Source organism: Triturus cristatus, chromosome 1_1, assembly GCF_964204655.1.
Source record: "Triturus cristatus chromosome 1_1, aTriCri1.1, whole genome shotgun sequence".
Lineage (NCBI taxonomy): Eukaryota > Metazoa > Chordata > Amphibia > Caudata > Salamandridae > Triturus > Triturus cristatus.
This window is the reverse complement of record NC_140579.1, coordinates 547,883,183-547,906,113: the sequence shown is the minus strand read 5'-3', so window position 1 is coordinate 547,906,113 and position 22,931 is coordinate 547,883,183. Positions and strand designations below refer to the sequence as shown.

Sequence of the window (22,931 nt, the reverse complement as noted above, 5' to 3'; positions counted from 1 at the left end):
ATAAGTGTTAGGACAGAGTGGGGGGCAGGGGGGTCTGTATGGCCGGCTTTGAACCTGATGATAAGTGTTAGGACAGAGCGGGTGGCAGGGGGGGTAAGCATGGCGAGGTTTGAACCTGATGATAAGTGTTAGCACAGAGGGGGGCAGGGGGGTAAGCATGGCAAGCTTTGAACCTGATGATAAGTGTTAGGACAATGCAGGGGGCAGGGGGATAAGCACGGCGAGCTTTGAATCTGATGATAAGTGTTAGGACAGAGCGGGGTCAGAGTGGTAAGCAGCATGGCGAGCTTTGAACCTGATGATAAGTGTTAGGACAGAGCGGGGGCAGAGGTGGTAAGCACGGCGAGCTTTGAACCAGATGATCAGTGTTATGACAGAACGGGGGCAAAGGGGGTAAGCATGGTGAGCTTTGAACCTGTTGATAAGTGTTAGGACAGAGCGAGTGGCGGGGGGGTGAGCACGGCGAGCTTTGAACCGGATGATCTGTTTTACGACAGAGCGGGGGGCAGGGGGTAAGCACGGCCAGCTTTAAACCTGATGATAAGTGTTAGGACAGAGCGGGGGCAGGAGGGTAAGCACTGCGAGCTTTGAACCTGATGATGAGTGTGAGGACAGAGCGGAGGGCATGGAGGTAAGCACGGTGAGCTTTGAACGTTATGATCAGTATTAGGACATAGCTGGGGCAGGGGGTAAGCACTGCGAGCTTTGAACCGGATGATCTGTTCTAGGACAGAGCAGGGGTCAGGGGGTAAGGTCGGCGAGCTTTGAACCTGATAACTGTTAGTACAGAGCGGGGCTGGGGTTGAATACGGCAAGCTTTGAACCTGATGATACGTTTTAGGACAGAGCGGGAGGCAGGGGGGGTAAGCACGGCGAGTTTTGAACCTGATAACTTTTAGGACAGAGCGGGGGCAGGGGGGTAAGGGGGTAAGCATAGTGAGCTTTGAACTGTATGATCAGTTTTAGGACAGAGTGGGGTGCAGGGGGGTAAGCACGGTGAGCTTTGAACCTGATAAGTTTTAGGACAGAGTGGGGGGCAGGGGGGTAAGCACAGCGAGCTGTGAACCGGTTGATAAGTGTTAGGACAGAGCGGGGGGCAGGAGGGTAAGTACGGCGAGCTTTGAACCTGATGATCAGTGTTAGGACAGAGCGGAGGGCAGGGTGGTAAGCACTGTGAGCTTTGAACCTGATGATTAGTGTTAGGACAGAGCGGGGGGCAGGGGGTTAAGCACGGCGAGCTTTGAACCTGATGATAAGTGTTAGGAAAGAGCGGGGGCAGGGGGGTAAACACGGCGAGCTTTGAACCTGATGATAAGTGTTAGGACAAAGCGGGGCAGGGGGTAAGCACGGCGAGCTTTGAACCTCATGATAAGTGTTAGGACAGAGCGGGCGGCAGGAGGGTAAGCACGGCGAGCTTTGAACCGGATGATCTGTTTTAGGACAGAGCAGGGGGGTTAGCACGGCAAGTTTTGAACCGTATGATCAGTTTTAGGACAGAGCGGGGGGCAGGGGGGTAAGCACGGCGAGCTTTGAACCTGGTGATAAGTGTTAGGACAGAGAGGGGGCAAGGGGCTAAGCATGGAGAGCTTTGAACCTGATGATAAGTGTTAGGACAGAGCGGGGGGCAAGCACAGCGTGCTTTGAACCTGATGATAACTGTTAGGACAGAGCGGGGGGCAGAGGGATAAGCACAGCAAGCTTTGAACCTGATGATAAGTGTTAGGACGGGGGCAGAGGGATAAGCACAGCGAGCTTTGAACCTGATGATAAGTGTTAGGACAGTGCGGGGGGCAGGGGGGTAAGCACTGTGAGCTTTGAACCCGATGATAAGTGTTAGGACAGAACGGGGGCAAGGACGGTGAGCTTTGAACCTGATGATAAGTGTTAGGACAGAGCGGGGGCAGAGGGGGTAAGCACGGCGAGCTTTGAACCTGATGATCAGTGTTAGGACAGAGCGGGGGCAGGGGGGTAAGTAAGGCGAGCTTTGAAACTGATGATAAGTGTTAGGACAGACCTGGGGCAGAGGTGGTAAGCACGGCGAGCTTTGAACCTGATGATAAGTGTTAGGACAGAGCGGGGGCAAGGGGGTAAGGATGGCAAGCTTTGAACCGTATGATCAGTTTTAGGACAGTGGGGGCAGGGGGGTAAGCACGGTGAACTTTGAACCTGATGATAAGTGTTAGGACAGAGCGAGTGGCAGGGGGGGTAAGCACGGCGAGCTTTGAACCGGTTGATTTGTTTTAGGACAGAGCGGGGGGCAGGGGGTTAGCACGGTGAGCTTTGAACCGTATGATCAGTTTTAGGACAGAGCGGGGGGCAGGGGGGTAAGCACGGTGAGCTTTGAACCTGAAGATAAGTGTTATGACAGAGCAGGGGCAGAGGGGTTAGGCACGGCGAGCTTTGAACCTGATGATCAGTGTTAGGACAGAGCGGGGGGCACGGGCATAAGCACGGCGAGCTTTGCACCTTATGATAAGTATTAGGACAGTGCGGGGGAGGGGGAGTAAGCACGGCGAGCTTAGAACCCTATAAGTGTTAGGACAGAGCGGGGGGCAGGGGGGTCAGTATGGCCGGCTTTGAACCTGATGATAAGTGTTAGGACAGAGCGGGTGGCAGGGGGGGTAAGCACGGCGAGCTTTGCACCTTATGATAAGTATTAGGACAGTGCGGGGGAGGGGGAGTAAGCACGGCGAGCTTAGAACCCTATAAGTGTTAGGACAGAGCGGGGGGCAGGGGGGGCAGTATGGCCGGCTTTGAACCTGATGATAAGTGTTAGGACAGAGCGGGTGGCAGGGGGGGTAAGCACGGCGAGCATTGATCCTGATGATAAGGGTTAGGACAGAGCGGGAGGCAGGGGGGTAAGCACGGTGAGCTTTGAACCGTATGATCAGATTTAGGACAGAGTGAGGGGCAGGGGGGTAAGCACGGCGAGCTTTGAACCTGATGATAAGTGTTAGGACAGAGCGGGGTGCAGGGGGATAAGCACGGCGAGCTTTGAACCTGATGATAAGTGTTAGCACAGAGGGGGGGCAGGGGGGTAAGCATGGCAAGCTTTGAACCTGATGATAAGTGGTAGGACAGAGCGGGGGCAGGGGAGTAAGCACGGCGAGCTTTGAACCTGATAAGTGTTAGGACAGTGCGGGGGCAGGAGGATAAGCATGGTGAGGTTTGAAACTGGTGATAAGTGTGAGGACAGTGCGGGGGCAGGGGGATAAGCACAGCAAGCTTTGAACCTGATGATAAGTGTTAGAACAGAGCGGGTGGTGGGGGGTAAGCACGGCGAGCTTTGAACCTGATGATAAGTGTTAGGACAGAGCGGGGGCAAGGGGGTAAGGATGGCAAGCTTTGAACCGTATGATCAGTTTTAGGACAATGGGGGCAGGGGGGTAAGCACGGTGAACTTTGAACCTGATGATAAGTGTTAGGACAGAGCGGGGTCAGGGGGGTAAGCAGCATGGCGAGCTTTGAACCTGATGATAAGTGTTAGGACAGAGCAAGTGGCAGGGGGGGTAAGCACGGCGAGCTTTGAACCGGATGATTTGTTTTAGGACAGAGCGGGGGGCAGGGGGTTAGCACTGTGAGCTTTGAATCGTATGATCAGATTTAGGACAGAGCGGGTGGCAGGGGGGTAAACATGGCGAGCATTGATCCTGATGATAAGGGTTAGGACAGAGCAAGTGGCAGGGGGGGTAAGCACGGCGAGCTTTGAACCGGATGATTTGTTTTAGGACAGTGGGGGCAGGGGGATAAGCACGGTGAGCTTTGAACCGTATGATCAGTTTTAGGACAGAGCGGGGGGCAGGGGGGTAAGCACGGTGAGCTTTGAACCTGAAGATAAGTGTTATGACAGAGCAGGGGCAGAGGGGTTAGGCACGGCAAGCTTTGAACCTGATGATCAGTGTTAGGACAGAGCGGGGGGCACGGGCATAAGCACGGCGAGCTTTGCACCTTATGATAAGTATTAGGACAGTGCGGGGGAGGGGGAGTAAGCACGGCGAGCTTAGAACCCTATAAGTGTTAGGACAGAGCGGGGGGCAGGGGGGTCAGTATGGCCGGCTTTGAACCTGATGATAAGTGTTAGGACAGAGCGGGTGGCAGGGGGGGTAAGCACGGCGAGCTTTGCACCTTATGATAAGTATTAGGACAGTGCGGGGGAGGGGGAGTAAGCACGGCGAGCTTAGAACCCTATAAGTGTTAGGACAGAGCGGGGGGCAGGGGGGTCAGTATGGCCGGCTTTGAACCTGATGATAAGTGTTAGGACAGAGCGGGTGGCAGGGGGGGTAAGCACGGCGAGCATTGATCCTGATGATAAGGGTTAGGACAGAGCGGGAGGCAGGGGGGTAAGCACGGTGAGCTTTGAACCGTATGATCAGATTTAGGACAGAGTGAGGGGCAGGGGGGTAAGCACGGCGAGCTTTGAACCTGATGATAAGTGTTAGGACAGAGCGGGGTGCAGGGGGATAAGCACGGCGAGCTTTGAACCTGATGATAAGTGTTAGCACAGAGGGGGGGCAGGGGGGTAAGCATGGCAAGCTTTGAACCTGATGATAAGTGGTAGGACAGAGCGGGGGCAGGGGAGTAAGCACGGCGAGCTTTGAACCTGATAAGTGTTAGGACAGTGCGGGGGCAGGAGGATAAGCATGGTGAGGTTTGAAACTGGTGATAAGTGTTAGGACAGTGCGGGGGCAGGGGGATAAGCACAGCAAGCTTTGAACCTGATGATAAGTGTTAGAACAGAGTGGGTGGTGGGGGGTAAGCACGGTGAGCTTTGAACCTGATGATAAGTGTTAGGACAGAGCGGGGGCAAGGGGGTAAGGATGGCAAGCTTTGAACCGTATGATCAGTTTTAGGACAATGGGGGCAGGGGGGTAAGCACGGTGAACTTTGAACCTGATGATAAGTGTTAGGACAGAGCGGGGTCAGGGGGGTAAGCAGCATGGCGAGCTTTGAACCTGATGATAAGTGTTAGGACAGAGCAAGTGGCAGGGGGGGTAAGCACGGCGAGCTTTGAACCGGATGATTTGTTTTAGGACAGAGCGGGGGGCAGGGGGTTAGCACTGTGAGCTTTTAATCGTATGATCAGATTTAGGACAGAGCGGGTGGCAGGGGCGGTAAACATGGCGAGCATTGATCCTGATGATAAGGGTTAGGACAGAGCAAGTGGCAGGGGGGGTAAGCACGGCGAGCTTTGAACCGGATGATTTGTTTTAGGACAGAGCGGGGGGCAGGGGGTTAGCACTGTGAGCTTTGAACCGTATGATCAGATTGAGGACAGAGCGGGGGGCAGGGGGGTAAGCACGGTGAGCTTTGAACCGTATGATCAGATTTAGGACAGAGTGAGGGGCAGGGGGGTAAGCACGGCGAGCTTTGAACCTGATGATAAGAGTTAGGACAGAGCGGGGGCAAGGGGGTAAGGACGGCAAGCTTTGAACCGTATGATCAGTTTTAGGACAATGGGGGCAGGGGGGTAAGCACGGTGAACTTTGAACCTGATGATAAGTGTTAGGACAGAGCGGGGTCAGGGGGGTAAGCAGCATGGCGAGCTTTGAACATGATGATAAGTTTTAGGACAGAGCAAGTAGCAGGGGGGGTAAGCACGGCGAGCTTTGAATCGGATGATTTGTTTTAGGACAGAGCGGGGGCAGGGGGTCAGCACTGTGAGCTTTGAACCGTATGATCAGTTTTAGGACAGAGCGGGGGGCAAGCACAGTGAGCTTTGAACCTGATGATCAGTGTTAGGACAGTGCGGGGGAGGGGGATAAGCACGGCGAGCTTTGAACCTAATGATAAGCGTTAGGACAGTGCGGGGGCAGGGGGATAAGCACGGCACGCTTTGAACCTGATGATAAGTGTTAGGACAGAGGGGGGGCAGGGGGGGCAGCACAGCGAGCTTTGAACCCGATGATAAGTGTTAGGACAGAGCGGGGGCAGGGGGATAGGCATGGCGAGCTTTGAACCTCATGATAAGTGTTAGGACAGTGCGGGGGCAGGGGAATCAGCATGGCCAGCTTAGAACCTGATAAGTGTTAGGACAGAGCGGGGGGCAGGGGGGTAAGTATGGCTGGCTTTGAACCTGATGATAAGTGTTAGGACAGAGCGGGTGATAGGGGGGTAAGCACGGCGAGCATTGATCCTGATGATAAGGGTTAGGGAAGAGCGGGGGGCAGGGGGGTAAGCACGGTGAGCTTTGAACCTGAGGATAAGTGTTAGGACAGTGCAGGGGGATAAGCTCGGCGAGCTTTGAACCTGATGATAAGTGTTAGCACAGAAGGGGGGGCAGGGGGGTAAGCACGGCGAGCTTTGAACCTGAGGATAAGTGTTAGGACAGTGCAGGGGGCAGGGGGATAAGCACGGCGAGCTTTGAACCTGATGATAAGTGTTAGGACAGAGCGGGGGCTAGGGATAATCACAGTGAGCTTTGAACCTGAGGATAAGTGTTAGGACAGTGCGGGGGGCAGGAGGATAAGCATGGTGAGGTTTGAACCTGATAAGTGTTAGGACAGAGCGGGGGCAGGGGGGTCAGCACGGCGAGCTTTGAACCCGATGATAAGTGTTAGGACAGAGCGGGGGGCAGGGGGATAGGCACGGCGAGCTTTGAACCTCATGATAAGTGTTAGGACAGTGCGGGGGCAGGGTGATAATCATGGCGATCTTTGAACCTGATGATAAGTGTTAGGACAGAGCGGGGGGCAGGGGGGTAAGTACGGCCGGCTTTGAACCTGATGATAAGTGTTAGGACAGAGCTGGGGCAGAGGGGGTAAGCACGGTGAGCTTTGAACCTGATGATAAGTGTTAGGACAGAGCGGGTGGCGGGGGGGTAAGCACGGCGAGCATTGAACCTGATGATAAGTGTTAGGACAGAGCGGGGGCAGAGGGGGTAAGCACAGCAAGCTTTGAACCTGATGATAAAGGTTAGGACAGAGCGGGGGCAGGGGGGTAAGCACAGTGAGCTTTGAACCGTATGATCAGATTTAGGACAGAGTGGGGGGCAGGGGGGTAAGCATGGCGAGCTTTGAACCTGATGATAAGTGTTAGGACAGAGCGGTGGACAGAAGGGTAAGCACAGCGTGCTTTGAACCTGATAATCAGTGTTAGGACAGAGCGGAGGACAGGGGGTAAGCACTGTGAGGTTTGAACCTGATAAGTGTTAGGACAGAGCAGGGGCAGGGGGGGGGTAAGCATGGCCAGCTTGAACCTGATGATAAGTCTTAGGACAGAGCGGGGCCAGGAGGGTAAGCATGGCGTGCTTTGAACCGGATGATAAGTGTTAGGACAGAGCCGGGGGCAGAGGGGGTAAGCACGGTGAGCTTTGAACCGCCTGATCTGTTTTAGGACAGAGAAGGGGCAGGGTGTAAGCACAGTGAGCTTTGAACCGTATGATCAGTTTTAGGACAGAGCGGGTGGCAGGGGGGTAAATACGGCGAGCTTTGAACCTGATACGTTTTAGGACAGAGCGGGTGGTAGGGGGGTAAGCACGGCGAGCTTTGAACCTGATGATAAGTGTAAGGACAGAGCGGGGGGCAGGAGGTAAGCACGGGGAGCTTTGGACCTCATGATAAGTGTTAGGACAGTGCGGGGGCAGGGTGATAAGCATGGCGATCTTTGAACCTGATGATAAATGTTAGGACAGAGCGGGGGGCAGGGGGGTAAGTACGGCCGGCTTTGAACCTGATGATAAGTGTTAGGACAGAGCTGGGGCAGAGGGGGTAAGCACGGTGAGCTTTGAACCTGATGATAAGTGTTAGGACAGAGCGGGTGGCGGGGGGGTAAGCACGGCGAGCATTGAACCTGATGATAAGTGTTAGGACAGAGCGGGGGCAGAGGGGGTAAGCACAGCAAGCTTTGAACCTGATGATAAAGGTTAGGACAGAGCGGGGGCAGGGGGGTAAGCACAGTGAGCTTTGAACCGTATGATCAGATTTAGGACAGAGTGGGGGGCAGGGGGGTAAGCATGGCGAGCTTTAAACCTGATGATAAGTGTTAGGACAGAGCGGTGGACAGAAGGGTAAGCACAGCGTGCTTTGAACCTGATAATCAGTGTTAGGACAGAGCGGAGGACAGGGGGTAAGCACTGTGAGGTTTGAACCTGATAAGTGTTAGGACAGAGCAGGGGCAGGGGGGGTAAGCATGGCCAGCTTGAACCTGATGATAAGTCTTAGGACAGAGCGGGGCCAGGAGGGTAAGCATGGCGTGCTTTGAACCGGATGATAAGTGTTAGGACAGAGCCGGGGGCAGAGGGGGTAAGCACGGTGAGCTTTGAACCGCCTGATCTGTTTTAGGACAGAGAAGGGGCAGGGGGTAAGCACAGTGAGCTTTGAACCGTATGATCAGTTTTAGGACAGAGCGGGTGGCAGGGGGGTAAATACGGCGAGCTTTGAACCTGATACGTTTTAGGACAGAGCGGGTGGTAGGGGGGTAAGCACGGCGAGCTTTGAACCTGATGATAAGTGTAAGGACAGAGTGGGGGGCAGGAGGTAAGCACGGGGAGCTTTGGACCTGATGATAAGTGTTAGGACAGAGCGGGGGCAAAGGGGGTAAGCACAGCGAGCTTTGAACCTGATGATCAGTGTTAGGACAGAGCGGGGGGCATGGGGGTAAACACTGCAAGCTTTGAAGCTGATGATCAGTGTTAGGACAGAGCGGGGGCAGGGGGGTAAGCACGGCGAGCTTTGAACCTGATGATAGTTGTTAGGACAGAGCGGGGGGCAACGATGGTGAGCTTTGAACCTGATGATAAGTGTTAGGACAGAGCGGGGGCAAGCACAGCGCGCATTGAACCTGATGATAAGTGTTAGGACAGAGCGGGGGCAGGAGGATAATGACAGCGAGCTTTGAACCTGATGATAAGTGTTAGGACAGAGCGAGGGGCAGGGGGACAATCACAGTGAGCTTTGAACATGATGATAAGTGTTAGGACAGAGCGGGTGGCAGGGGGCTAAGCACGGCAAGCTTTGAACCTGATGATAAGTGTTAGGACAGAGCGGGGGGCAAGCACGGTGAGCTTTGAACCTGATTATAAGTGTTTGTTAGGACAGAGCGGGGGCAGGGGGGGGTAAGCATGGCCAGCTTGAACCTGATGATAAGTCTTAGGACAGAGCGGGGCCAGGAGGGTAAGCATGGCGTGCTTTGAACCGGATGATAAGTGTTAGGACAGAGCCGGGGGCAGAGGGGGTAAGCACGGTGAGCTTTGAACCGCCTGATCTGTTTTAGGACAGAGAAGGGGCAGGGGGTAAGCACAGTGAGCTTTGAACCGTATGATCAGTTTTAGGACAGAGCGGGTGGCAGGGGGGTAAATACGGCGAGCTTTGAACCTGATACGTTTTAGGACAGAGCGGGTGGTAGGGGGGTAAGCACGGCGAGCTTTGAACCTGATGATAAGTGTAAGGACAGAGCGGGGGGCAGGAGGTAAGCACGGGGAGCTTTGGACCTGATGATAAGTGTTAGGACAGAGCGGGGGCAAAGGGGGTAAGCACAGCGAGCTTTGAACCTGATGATCAGTGTTAGGACAGAGCGGGGGGCATGGGGGTAAACACTGCAAGCTTTGAAGCTGATGATCAGTGTTAGGACAGAGCGGGGGCAGGGGGGTAAGCACGGCGAGCTTTGAACCTGATGATAGTTGTTAGGACAGAGCGGGGGGCAACGATGGTGAGCTTTGAACCTGATGATAAGTGTTAGGACAGAGCGGGGGCAAGCACAGCGCGCATTGAACCTGATGATAAGTGTTAGGACAGAGCGGGGGCAGGAGGATAATGACAGCGAGCTTTGAACCTGATGATAAGTGTTAGGACAGAGCGAGGGGCAGGGGGACAATCACAGTGAGCTTTGAACATGATGATAAGTGTTAGGACAGAGCGGGTGGCAGGGGGCTAAGCACGGCAAGCTTTGAACCTGATGATAAGTGTTAGGACAGAGCGGGGGGCAAGCACGGTGAGCTTTGAACCTGATTATAAGTGTTTGTTAGGACAGAGCGGGGGCAGGGAGGTAAGCACGGCAAGCTTTGAACCCGATGATAAGTGTTAAGACAGAGTGGGGGCAGGGGGGTAAGCATGGCCAGTTTTGAACCTGATGATAAGTTTCAGGGCAGAGGGGGGCAGAGGGGGTAAGCACGGCAAGCTTTGAACCTGATGATACGTTTTAGGACAGAGCAGGGGGCAGGGGGGTAAGCATGGCTAGCTTTGCACCTGATGATAAGTGTTAGGACAGAGCGGGGGACAGGAGGGTAATCACAGCGTGCTTTGAATCTGATGATCAGTGTTAGGACAGAGCGGAGGGCAGGGGGGTAAGCACGGCAAGCTGTGAACCTGATGATAAGTGTTAGGAAAGAGCGGGGGCAGGGGGGTAAGCACGGTGAGCTTTGAACGGTATGATCAGATTTAGGACAGAGTGAGGGGCAGGGGGGTAAGCACGGCGAGCTTTGCACCTGATAAGTGTTAGGACAGAGCGGGGGCCAGGGGGATAATCACAGTGAGCTTTGAACCTGAGGATAAGTGTTAGGACAGTGTAGGGGGATAAGCTCGGCGAGCTTTGAACCTGATGATAAGTGTTAGGACAGAGCGGGTGGTAGGGGGGGTAAGCACGGCGAGCTTTGAACCTGATGATAAGTGTTAAGACAGAGCAGGGAGCAAGCACGGTGAGCTTTGAACCTGATGATAAGTGTTAGGACAGTGCGGGGGGCAGGAGGATAAGCATGGTGAGGTTTGAACCTGATAAGTGTTAGGACAGAGCGGGGGGCAGGGGGGGCAGCACGGCGAGCTTTGAACCCGATGATAAGTGTTAGGACAGAGCGGGGGGCAGGGGGATAGGCACGGCGAGCTTTGAACCTCATGATAAGTGTTAGGACAGTGCGGGGGCAGGGGGATAAGCATGGCGAGCTTTGAACCTGATGATAAGTGTTAGGACAGAGCAGGGGCAGGGGGGTAAGCGCGGCCGGCTTTGAACCTGATGATAAGGGTTAGGACAGAGCTGGGGCAGAGGGGGTAAGCACGGTGAGCTTTGAACCTGATGATAAGTGTTAGGACAGAGAGGGTGGCAGGGGGGGGTAAGCACGGTGAGCATTGAACCTGATGATAAGTGTTAGGACAGAGCGGGGGCAGAGAGGGTACGCACAGCAAGCTTTGAACCTGATGATAAAGGTTAGGACAGAGCGGGGGCAGGGGGGTAAGCACGGTGAGCTTTGAACCGTATGATCTGATTTAGGACAGAGTGGGGGGCAGGGGGTAAACACGGCGAGCTTTGAACCTGATGATATGTTTTAGGACAGAGCGGGCGGCAGGAGGGTAAGCACGGCGAGCTTTGAACCGGATGATCTGTTTTAGGACAGAGCAGGGGGGTAAGCACGGCAAGTTTTGAACCGTATGATCAGTTTTAGGACAGAGCGGGGGGCAGGGGGGTAAGCACGGCGAGCTTTGAACCTGGTGATAAGTGTTAGGACAGAGAGGGGGCAAGGGGCTAAGCATGGAGAGCTTTGAACCTGATGATAAGTGTTAGGACAGAGCGGGGGGCAAGCACAGCGTGCTTTGAACCTGATGATAAGTGTTAGGACGGGGGCAGAGGGATAAGCACAGCGAGCTTTGAACCTGATGATAAGTGTTAGGACAGTGCGGGGGGCAGGGGGGTAAGCACTGTGAGCTTTGAACCCGATGATAAGTGTTAGGACAGAGCGGGGGGCAAGGACGGTGAGCTTTGAACCTGATGATAAGTGTTAGGACAGAGCGTGGGCAGAGGGGGTAAGCACGGCGAGCTTTGAACCTGATGATCAGTGTTAGGACAGAGCGGGGGGCAGGGGGGTAAGTAAGGCGAGCTTTGAAACTGATGATAAGTGTTAGGACAGACATGGGGCAGAGGTGGTAAGCACGGCGAGCTTTGAACCTGATGATAAGTGTTAGGACAGAGCGAGTGGCAGGGGGAGTAAGCACGGCGAGCTTTGAACCGGTTGATTTGTTTTAGGACAGAGCGGGGGGCAGGGGGTTAGCGCGGTGAGCTTTGAACCGTATGATCAGTTTTAGGACAGAGCGGGGGGCAGGGGGTAAGCACGGTGAGCTTTGAACCTGAAGATAAGTGTTATGACAGAGCAGGGGCAGAGGGGTTAGGCACGGCGAGCTTTGAACCTGATGATCAGTGTTAGGACAGAGCGGGTGGCACGGGCGTAAGCACGGCGAGCTTTGCACCTTATGATAAGTATTAGGACAGTGCGGGGGAGGGGGAGTAAACACGGCGAGCTTAGAACCTTATAAGTGTTAGGACAGAGCGGGGGGCAGGGGGGTCAGTATGGCCGGCTTTGAACCTGATGATAAGTGTTAGGACAGAGCGGGTGGCAGGGGGGGTAAGCACGGCGAGCATTGATCCTGATGATAAGGGTTAGGACAGAGCGGGAGGCAGGGGGGTAAGCACGGTGAGCTTTGAACCGTATGATCAGATTTAGGACAGAGTGAGGGGCAGGGGGGTAAGCACGGCGAGCTTTGAACCTGATGATAAGTGTTAGGACAGAGCGGGGGGCAGGGGGATAAGCACGGCGAGCTTTGAACCTGATGATAAGTGTTAGCACAGAGGGGGGCAGGGGGGTAAGCACGGTGAGCTTTGAACCTGAAGATAAGTGTTATGACAGAGCAGGGGCAGAGGGGTTAGGCACGGCGAGCTTTGAACCTGATGATCAGTGTTAGGACAGAGCGGGTGGCACGGGCGTAAGCACGTCGAGCTTTGCACCTTATGATAAGTATTAGGACAGTGCAGGGGAGGGGGAGTAAGCACGGCGAGCTTAGAACCCTATAAGTGTTAGGACAGAGCGGGGGGCAGGGGGGTCAGTATGGCCGGCTTTGAACCTGATGATAAGTGTTAGGACAGAGCGGGTGGCAGGGGGGGTAAGCACGGCGAGCATTGATCCTGATGATAAGGGTTAGGACAGAGCGGGAGGCAGGGGGGTAAGCACGGTGAGGTTTGAACCGTATGATCAGATTTAGGACAGAGTGAGGGGCAGGGGGGTAAGCACGGCGAGCTTTGAACCTGATGATAAGTGTTAGGACAGAGCGGGGGGCAGGGGGATAAGCACGGCGAGCTTTGAACCTGATGATAAGTGTTAGCACAGAGGGGGGGCAGGGGGGTAAGCATGGCGAGCTTTGAACCTGATGATAAGTGTTAGCACAGAGGGGGGGCAGGGGGGTAAGCATGGCAAGCTTTGAACCTGATGATAAGTGTTAGCACAGAGCGGGGGCAGGGGAGTAAGCACGGCGAGCTTTGAACCTGATAAGTGTTAGGACAGTGCGGGGGCAGGAGGATAAGCATGGTGAGGTTTGAAACTGGTGATAAGTGTTAGGACAGTGCGGGGGCAGGGGGATAAGCACAGCAAGCTTTGAACCTGATGACAAGTGTTAGGAGAGACCTGGGGCAAAGGTGGTAAGCACGGCGAGCTTTGAACCTGATGATAACTGTTAGAACAGAGCGGGTGGTAGGGGGGGTAAGCACGGCGAGCTTTGAACCTGATGATAAGTGTTAGGACAGAGCGGGGGCAAGGGGGTATGGACGGCAAGCTTTGAACCGTATGATCAGTTTTAGGACAATGGGGGCAGGGGGGTAAGCACGGTGAACTTTGAACCTGATGATAAGTGTTAGGACAGAGCGGGGTCAGGGGGGTAAGCAGCATGGCGAGATTTGAACCTGATGATAAGTGTTAGGACAGAGCGAGTAGCAGGGGGGGTAAGCACGGCGAGCTTTGAATCGGATGATTTGTTTTAGGACAGAGCGGGGGGCAGGGGGGTAAGCACAGTGAGCATTGAACCTGATGATCAGTGTTAGGACAGTGCGGGGGAGGGGGATAAGCACGGCGAGCTTTGAACCTAATGATAAGCGTTAGGAGAGTGCGGGGGCAGGGGGATAAGCACGGCACGCTTTGAACCTGATGATAAGTGTTAGGACAGAGGGGGGGCAGGGGGGGCAGCACAGCGAGCTTTGAACCCGATGATAAGTGTTAGGACAGAGCGGGGGGCAGGGGGATAGGCATGGCGAGCTTTGAACCTCATGATAAGTGTTAGGACAGTGCGGGGGCAGGGGAATCAGCATGGCCAGCTTAGAACCTGATAAGTGTTAGGACAGAGCGGGGGGCAGGGGGGTAAGTATGGCCGGCTTTGAACCTGATGATAAGTGTTAGGACAGAGCGGGTGGCAGGGGGGTAAGCACGGCGAGCATTGATCCTGATGATAAGGGTTAGGACAGAGCGGGGGGCAGGGGGGTAAGCACGGTGAGCTTTGAACCTGAGGATAAGTGTTAGGACAGTGCAGGGGGCAGGGGGATAAGCACGGCGAGCTTTGAACCTGATGATAAGTGTTAGCACAGAGGGGGGGGCAGGGGGGTAAGCACGGCGAGCTTTGAACCTGAGGATAAGTGTTAGGACAGTGCAGGGGGCAGGGGGATAAGCACGGCGAGCTTTGAACCTGATGATAAGTGTTAGGACAGAGCGGGGGCTAGGGATAATCACAGTGAGCTTTGAACCTGAGGATAAGTGTTAGGACAGTGCGGGGGGCAGGAGGATAAGCATGGTGAGGTTTGAACCTGATAAGTGTTAGGACAGAGCGGGGGCAGGGGGGTCAGCACGGCGAGCTTTGAACCCGATGATAAGTGTTAGGACAGAGCGGGGGGCAGGGGGATAGGCACGGCGAGCTTTGAACCTCATGATAAGTGTTAGGACAGTGCGGGGGCAGGGGGATAAGCATGGCGATCTTTGAACCTGATGATAAGTGTTAGGACAGAGCGGGGGGCAGGGGGGTAAGTACGGCCGGCTTTGAACCTGATGATAAGTGTTAGGACAGAGCTGGGGCAGAGGGGGTAAGCACGGTGAGCTTTGAACCTGATGATAAGTGTTAGGACAGAGCGGGTGGCGGGGGGGTAAGCACGGCGAGCATTGAACCTGATGATAAGTGTTAGGACAGAGCGGGGGCAGAGGGGGTAAGCACAGCAAGCTTTGAACCTGATGATAAAGGTTAGGACAGAGCAGGGGCAGGGGGGTAAGCACAGTGAGCTTTGAACCGTATGATCAGATTTAGGACAGAGTGGGGGGCAGGGGGGTAAGCATGGCGAGCTTTGAACCTGATGATAAGTGTTAGGACAGAGCGGGGGACAGAAGGGTAAGCACAGCGTGCTTTGAACCTGATAATCAGTGTTAGGACAGAGCGGAGGGCAGGGGGTAAGCACTGTGAGGTTTGAACCTGATAAGTGTTAGGACAGAGCAGGGGCAGGGGGGGGTAAGCATGGCCAGCTTGAACCTGATGATACGTTTTAGGACAGAGCAGGGGCAGGGTTGTAAGCTCGGCAAGCTTTGAACCTGATGATAAGTCTTAGGACAGAGCGGGGCCAGGAGGGTAAGCACGGCGTGCTTTGAACCGGATGATAAGTGTTAGGACAGAGCGGGGGGCAGAGGGGGTAAGCACGGTGAGCTTTGAACCACCTGATCTGTTTTAGGACAGAGAAGGGGCAGGGGGTAAGCACAGTGAGCTTTGAACCGTATGATCAGTTTTAGGACAGAGCGGGAGGCAGGGGGGGTAAATACAGCGAGCTTTGAACCTGATACGTTTTAGGACAGAGCGGGTGGTAGGGGGGTAAGCACGGCGAGCTTTGAACCTGATGATAAGTGTAAGGACAGAGCGGGGGGCAGGAGGTAAGCACGGGGAGCTTTGGACCTGATGATAAGTGTTAGGACAGAGCGGGGGCAAAGGGGGTGAGCACAGCGAGCTTTGAACCTGATGATCAGTGTTAGGACAGAGCGGGGGCATGGGGGTAAACACGGCAAGCTTTGAAGCTGATGATCAGTGTTAGGACAGAGCGGGGGCAGGGGGGTAAGCACGGCGAGCTTTGAACCTGATGATAGTTGTTAGGACAGAGCGGGGGCAACGATGGTGAGCTTTGAACCTGATGATAAGTGTTAGGACAGAGCGGGGGCAAGCACAGCGCTCATTGAACCTGATGATAAGTGTTAGGACAGAGCGGGGGCAGAAGGATAATGACAGCGAGCTTTGAACCTGATGATAAGTGTTAGGACAGAGCGAGGGGCAGGGGGACAATCACAGTGAGCTTTGAACATGATGATTAGTGTTAGGACAGAGCGGGTGGCAGGGGGCTAAGCACGGCAAGCTTTGAACCTGATGATAAGTGTTAGGACAGAGCGGGGGGCAAGCACGGTGAGCTTTGAACCTGATTATAAGTGTTTGTTAGGACAGAGCGGGGGCAGGGAGGTAAGCACGGCAAGCTTTGAACCCGATGATAAGTGTTAAGACAGAGTGGGGGCAGGGGGGTAAGCATGGCCAGTTTTGAACCTGATGATAAGTTTCAGGGCAGAGGGGGGCAGAGGGGGTAAGCACGGCAAGCTTTGAACCTGATGATACGTTTTAGGACAGAGCGGGGGGCAGGGGGGTAAGCATGGCTAGCTTTGCACCTGATGATAAGTGTTAGGACAGAGCGGGGGACAGGAGGGTAATCACAGCGTGCTTTGAATCTGATGATCAGTGTTAGGACAGAGCGGAGGGCAGGGGGGTAAGCACGGCAAGCTGTGAACCTGATGATAAGTGTTAGGAAAGAGCGGGGGCAGGGGGGTAAGCACGGTGAGCTTTGAACGGTATGATCAGATTTAGGACAGAGTGAGGGGCAGGGGGGTAAGCACGGCGAGCTTTGCACCTGATAAGTGTTAGGACAGAGCGGGGGCCAGGGGGATAATCACAGTGAGCTTTGAACCTGAGGATAAGTGTTAGGACAGTGTAGGGGGATAAGCTCGGCGAGCTTTGAACCTGATGATAAGTGTTAGGACAGAGCGGGTGGTAGGGGGGGTAAGCACGGCGAGCTTTGAACCTGATGATAAGTGTTAAGACAGAGCAGGGAGCAAGCACGGTGAGCTTTGAACCTGATGATAAGTGTTAGGACAGTGCGGGGGGCAGGAGGATAAGCATGGTGAGGTTTGAACCTGATAAGTGTTAGGACAGAGCGGGGGGCAGGGGGGTCAGCACGGCGAGCTTTGAACCCGATGATAAGTGTTAGGACAGAGCGGGGGGCAGGGGGATAGGCAAGCGAGCTTTGAACCTCATGATAAGTGTTAGGACAGTGCGGGGGCAGGGGGATAAGCATGGCGAGCTTTGAACCTGATGATAAGTGTTAGGACAGAGCGGGGGCAGGGGGGTAAGCGCGGCCGGCTTTGAACCTGATGATAAGTGTTAGGACAGAGCTGGGGCAGAGGGGGTAAGCACGGTGAGCTTTGAACCTGATGATAAGTGTTAGGACAGAGAGGGTGGCAGGGGGGGTAAGCACGGCGAGCATTGGACCTGATGATAAGTGTTAGGACAGAGCGGGGGCAGAGAGGGTACGCACAGTAAGCTTTGAACCTGATGATAAAGGTTAGGACAGAGCGGGGGGCAGGGGGGTAAGCACGGTGAGCTTTGAACCGTATGATCCGATTTAGGACAGAGTGGGGGGCAGGGGGTAAGCACGGCGAGCTTTGAACCTGATGATATGTTTTAGGACAGAGCGGGGGCAGGGGGGTAAGCATGGCAAGCTTTGAACCTGATGATAAGTGTTAGGACAGAGCGGGGGACAGAAGGGTAAGCACAGTGTGCTTTGAACCTGATGATCAGTGTTAGGACAGAGCGGAGGGCAGGGGGTAAGCACTGTGAGGTTTGAACCTGATAAGTGTTAGGACAGAGCGGGGGGCAGAGGGGGTAAGCACGGCGAGCTTTGAACCGCATGATCTGTTTTAGGACAGAGCAGGGGCAGGGGGGTAAGCACGGCGAGCTTTGAACCGTATGATCAGTTTTAGGACAGAGCGGGAGGCGGGGGTAAATACCGCGAGCTTTGAACCTGATAAGTTTTAGGACAGAGCGGGTGGTAGGGGGGTAAGCACGGGGAGCTTTGGACCTGATGATAAGTGTTAGGACAGAGCGGGGGCAAAGGGGGTAAGCACAGCGAGCTTTGAACCTGATGATCAGTGTTAGGACAGAGCGGGGGCACGGGGTTAAACACGGCAAGCTTTGAAGCTGATGATCAGTGTTAGGACAGAGCGGGGGCAGGGGGGTAAGCACAGCGAGCTTTGAACCTGATGATAGTTGTTAGGACAGAGCGGGGGGCAACGATGGTGAGCTTTGAACCTGATGATAAGTGTTAGGACAGAGCGGGGGGCAAGCACAGCGCGCATTGAACCTGATGATAAGTGTTAGGACAGAGCAGGGGCAGGAGGATAATGACAGCGAGCTTTGAACCTGATGATAAGTGTTAGGACAGAGCGAGGGGCAGGGGGACAATCACAGTGAGCTTTGAACATGATGATAAGTGTTAGGACAGAGCGGGAGGCAGGGGGCTAAGCACGGCAAGCTTTGAACCTGATGATAAGTGTTAGGACAGAGCCAGGGGCAAGCACGGTGAGCTGTGAACCTGATTATAAGTGTTAGGACAGAGCGGGGGCAGGGGGGTAAGCACGGCAAGCTTTGAACCCGATGATAAGTGTTAAGACAGAGCGGGGGCAGGGGGGTAAGCATGGCCAGCTTTGAACCTGATGATCAGTTTCAGGGCAGAGGGGGGCAGAGGGGGTAAGCACGGCGAGCTTTGAACCTGATGATACGTTTTAGGACAGAGCGGGAAAAGGGGGGTAAGCATGGCTAGCTTTGCACCTGATAAGTGTTAGGACAGAGCGGGGGCCAGGGGGATAATCACAGTGAGCTTTGAGCCTGAGGATAAGTGTTAGGACAGTGTAGGGGGATAAGCTCGGCGAGCTTTGAACCTGATGATAAGTGTTAGGACAGAGCGGGTGGTAGGGGGGTAAGCACGGCGAGCTTTGAACCTGATGATAAGTGTTAGGAGAGAGCGGGGGCAGGGGACTAAGCACGGCAAGCTTTGAACCTGATGATAAGTGTTAGGACAGAGCGGGGGGCAATCACGGTGAGCTTTGAACCTGATTATAAGTGTTAGGACAGAGCTGGGGGTAGGGGGGTAAGCACGGCAAGCTTTGAACCCAATGATAAGTGTTAAGACAGAGCGGGGGCAGGGGGGTAAGCATGGCCAGCTTTGAACCTGATGATAAGTTTCAGGGCAGAGCGGGGGACAGGAGGGTAAGAAAGCGTGCTTTCAATCTGATGATTAGTGTTAGGACAGAGCGGGGGGCAGAGGGGGTAAGCACAGCAAGCTTTGAACCTGATGATAAGGGTTAGGACAGTGCAGGGGGATAAGCACGGCGAGCTATGAACCTGATGATAAGTGTTAGGACAGAGCGGGTGGTAGGGGGGTAAGCACGGCGAGCTTTGAACCTGATGATAAGTGTTAAGACAGAGAGGGGAGCAAGCACGGTGAGCTTTGAACCTGATGATAAGTGTTAGGACAGTGCGGGGGGCAGGAGGTTAAGCATGGTGAGGTTTGAACCCGATGATAAGTGTTAGGACAGAGCAGGGGGCAGGGGGATAGGCACGGCGAGCTTTGAACCTCATGATAAGTGTTAGGACAGTGCGGGGGCAGGGGGATAAGCATGGCCTTCTTTGAACCTGATGATAAGTGTTAGGACAGAGCGGGGGGCATGGGGGTAAGTACGGCCAGCTTTGAACCTGATGATAAGTGTTAGGACAGAGCTGGGCAGAGGGGGTAAGCACGGTGAGCTTTGAACCTGATGATAAGTGTTAGGACAGAGCGGGTGGCAGGGGGGGTAAGCACGGCGAGCATTGAACCTCATGATAAGTGTTAGGACAGAGCGGGGGCAGAGGGGGTAAGCACAGCAAGCTTTGAACCTGATGATAAGGGTTAGGACAGAGCGGGGGTCAGGGGGGTAAGCACGGTGAGCTTTGAACCGTATGATCAGATTTAGGACAGAGTGGGGGGCAGGGGGGTAAGCACGGCGAGCTTTGAACCTGATGATACGTTTTAGGACAGAGCGGGGGCAGGGGGGTAAGCACGGCAAGCTTTGAACCCGATGATAAGTGTTAAGACAGAGCGGGGGCAGGGTGGTAAGCATGGCCAGCTTTGAACCTGATGATAAGTTTCAGGGCAGAGCGGGGGGCAGAGGGGGTAAGCACGGCGAGCTTTGAACCTGATGATACGTTTTAGGACAGAGCGGGGGGCAGGGGGGTAAGCATGGCTAGCTTTGCACCTGATGATAAGTGTTAGGACAGAGCGGGGCAGGGGGGTAAGCACGGTGAGCTTTGAACGGTATGATCAGATTTATGACAGAGTGAGGGGCAGGGGGGTAAGCACGGCGAGCTTTGAACCTGAGGATAAGTGTTAGGACAGTGTAGGGGGATAAGCTCGGCGATCTTTGAAACTGATGATAAGTGTTAGGACAGAGCGGGTGGTAGGGGGGTAAGCACGGCGAGCTTTGAACCTGATGATAAGTGTTAAGACAGAGCAGAGAGCAAGCACGGTGAGCTTTGAACCTGATGATAAGTGTTAGGACAGTGCGGGGGGCAGGAGGATAAGCATGGTGAGGTTTGAACCTGATAAGTGTTAGGACAGAGCGGGGGCAGGGGGGTCAGCACGGCGAGCTTTGAACCCGATGATAAGTGTTAGGACAGAGCGGGGGGCAGGGGGATAGGCACGGCGAGCTTTGAACCTCATGATAAGTGTTAGGACAGTGCGGGGGCAGGGGGATAAGCATGGCGATCTTTGAACCTGATGATAAGTGTTAGGACAGAGCGGGGGGCAGGGGGGTAAGTACGGCCGGCTTTGAACCTGATGATAATTGTTAGGACAGAGCTGGGGCAGAGGGGGTAAGCACGTTGAGCTTTGAACCTGATGATAAGTGTTAGGACAGAGCGGGTGGCAGGGGGGGTAAGCACGGCGAGCATTGAACCTGATGATAAGTGTTAGGACAGAGCGGGGGCAGAGGGGGTAAGCACAGCAAGCTTTGAACCTGATGATAAAGGTTAGGACAGAGCGGGGGCAGCGGGGTAAGCACAGTGAGCTTTGAACCGTATGATCAGATTTAGGACAGAGCGGGGGACAGAAGGGTAAGCATGGCGAGCTTTGAACCTGATAATCAGTGTTAGGACAGAGCGGAGGGCAGGGGGTAAGCACTGTGAGGTTTGAACCTGATAAGTGTTAGGACAGAGCAGGGGCAGGGGGGGTAAGCATGGGCAGCTTGAACCTGATGATACGTTTTAGGACAGAGCAGGGGGCAGGGTTGTAAGCTCGGCAAGCTTTGAACCTGATGATAAGTCTTAGGACAGAGCGGGGCCAGGAGGGTAAGCACGGCGTGCTTTGAACCGGATGATAAGTGTTAGGACAGAGCGGGGGGCAGAGGGGGTAAGCACGGTGAGCTTTGAACCGCCTGATCTGTTTTAGGACAGAGAAGGGGCAGGGGGGTAAGCACAGTGAGCTTTGAACCGTATGATCATTTTTAGGACAGAGCGGGAGGCAGGGGGGGTAAATACGGCGAGCTTTGAACCTGATAAGTTTTAGGACAGAGCGGGTGGTAGGGGGGTAAGCACGGCGAGCTTTGAACCTGATGATAAGTGTAAGGACAGAGCGGGGGGCAGGAGGTAAGCACGGGGAGCTTTGGACCTGATGATAAGTGTTAGGACAGAGCGGGGGCAAAGGGGGTAAACACAGCGAGCTTTGAATCTGATGATCAGTGTTAGGACAGAGCGGGGGGCATGGGGGTAAACACGGCAAGCTTTGAAGCTGATGATCAGTGTTAGCACAGAGCGGGGGCAGGGGGGTAAGCACGGCGAGCTTTGAACCTGATGATAGTTGTTAGGACAGAGCGGGGGGCAACGATGGTGAGCTTTGAACCTGATGATAAGTGTTAGGACAGAGCGGGGGCAAGCACAGCGCGCATTGAACCTGATGATAAGTGTTAGGACAGAGCGGGGGCAGGAGGATAATGACAGCGAGGTTTGAACCTGATGATAAGTGTTAGGACAGAGCGAGGGGCAGGGGGACAATCACAGTGAGCTTTGAACATGATGATAAGTGTTAGGACAGAGCGGGTGGCAGGGGGCTAAGCACGGCAAGCTTTGAACCTGATGATAAGTGTTAGGACAGAGCGGGGGGCAAGCACGGTGAGCTTTGAACCTGATTATAAGTGTTTGTTAGGACAGAGCGGGGGCAGGGAGGTAAGCACGGCAAGCTTTGAACCCGATGATAAGTGTTAAGACAGAGTGGGGGCAGGGGGGTAAGCATGGCCAGTTTTGAACCTGATGATAAGTTTCAGGGCAGAGGGGGGCAGAGGGGGTAAGCACGGCGAGCTTTGAACCTGATGATACGTTTTAGGACAGAGCGGGGGGCAGGGGGGTAAGCTTGGCTAGCTTTGCACCTGATGATAAGTGTTAGGACAGAGCGGGGGACAGGAGGGTAATCACAGCGTGCTTTGAATCTGATGATCAGTGTTAGGACAGAGCGGAGGGCAGGGGGTAAGCACGGCAAGCTGTGAACCTGATGATAAGTGTTAGGAAAGAGCGGGGGCAGGGGGGTAAACACGGTGAGCTTTGAACGGTATGATCAGATTTAGGACAGAGTGAGGGGCAGGGGGGTAAGCACGGCGAGCTTTGCACCTGATAAGTGTTAGGACAGAGCGGGGGCCAGGGGGAAAATCACAGTGAGCTTTGAACCTGAGGATAAGTGTTAGGACAGTGTAGGGGGATAAGCTCGGCGAGCTTTGAACCTGATGATAAGTGTTAGGACAGAGCGGGTGGTAGGGGGGTAAGCACGGCGAGCTTTGAACCTGATGATAAGTGTTAAGACAGAGCAGGGAGCAAGCACGGTGAGCTTTGAACCTGATGATAAGTGTTAGGACAGTGCGGGGGGCAGGAGGATAAGCATGGTGAGGTTTGAACCTGATAAGTGTTAGGACAGAGCGGGGGGCAGGGGGGTCAGCACGGCGAGCTTTGAACCTGATGATAAGTGTTAGGACAGAGCTTAGGCAGAGGGGGTAAGCACGGTGAGCTTTGAACCTGATGATAAGTGTTAGGACAGAGAGGGTGGCAGGG

At 54.6% G+C, this 22,931-nt stretch overlaps 1 protein-coding gene across 1 annotated transcript in view; it reads left to right on the top strand.

The window, feature by feature from the left end:
- Positions 1 to 22,931, top strand: part of LOC146870586 (copine-8-like) — a 1,950,277-nt gene that overhangs the window by 1,252,024 nt on the left and 675,322 nt on the right. The window lies entirely within an intron of this gene.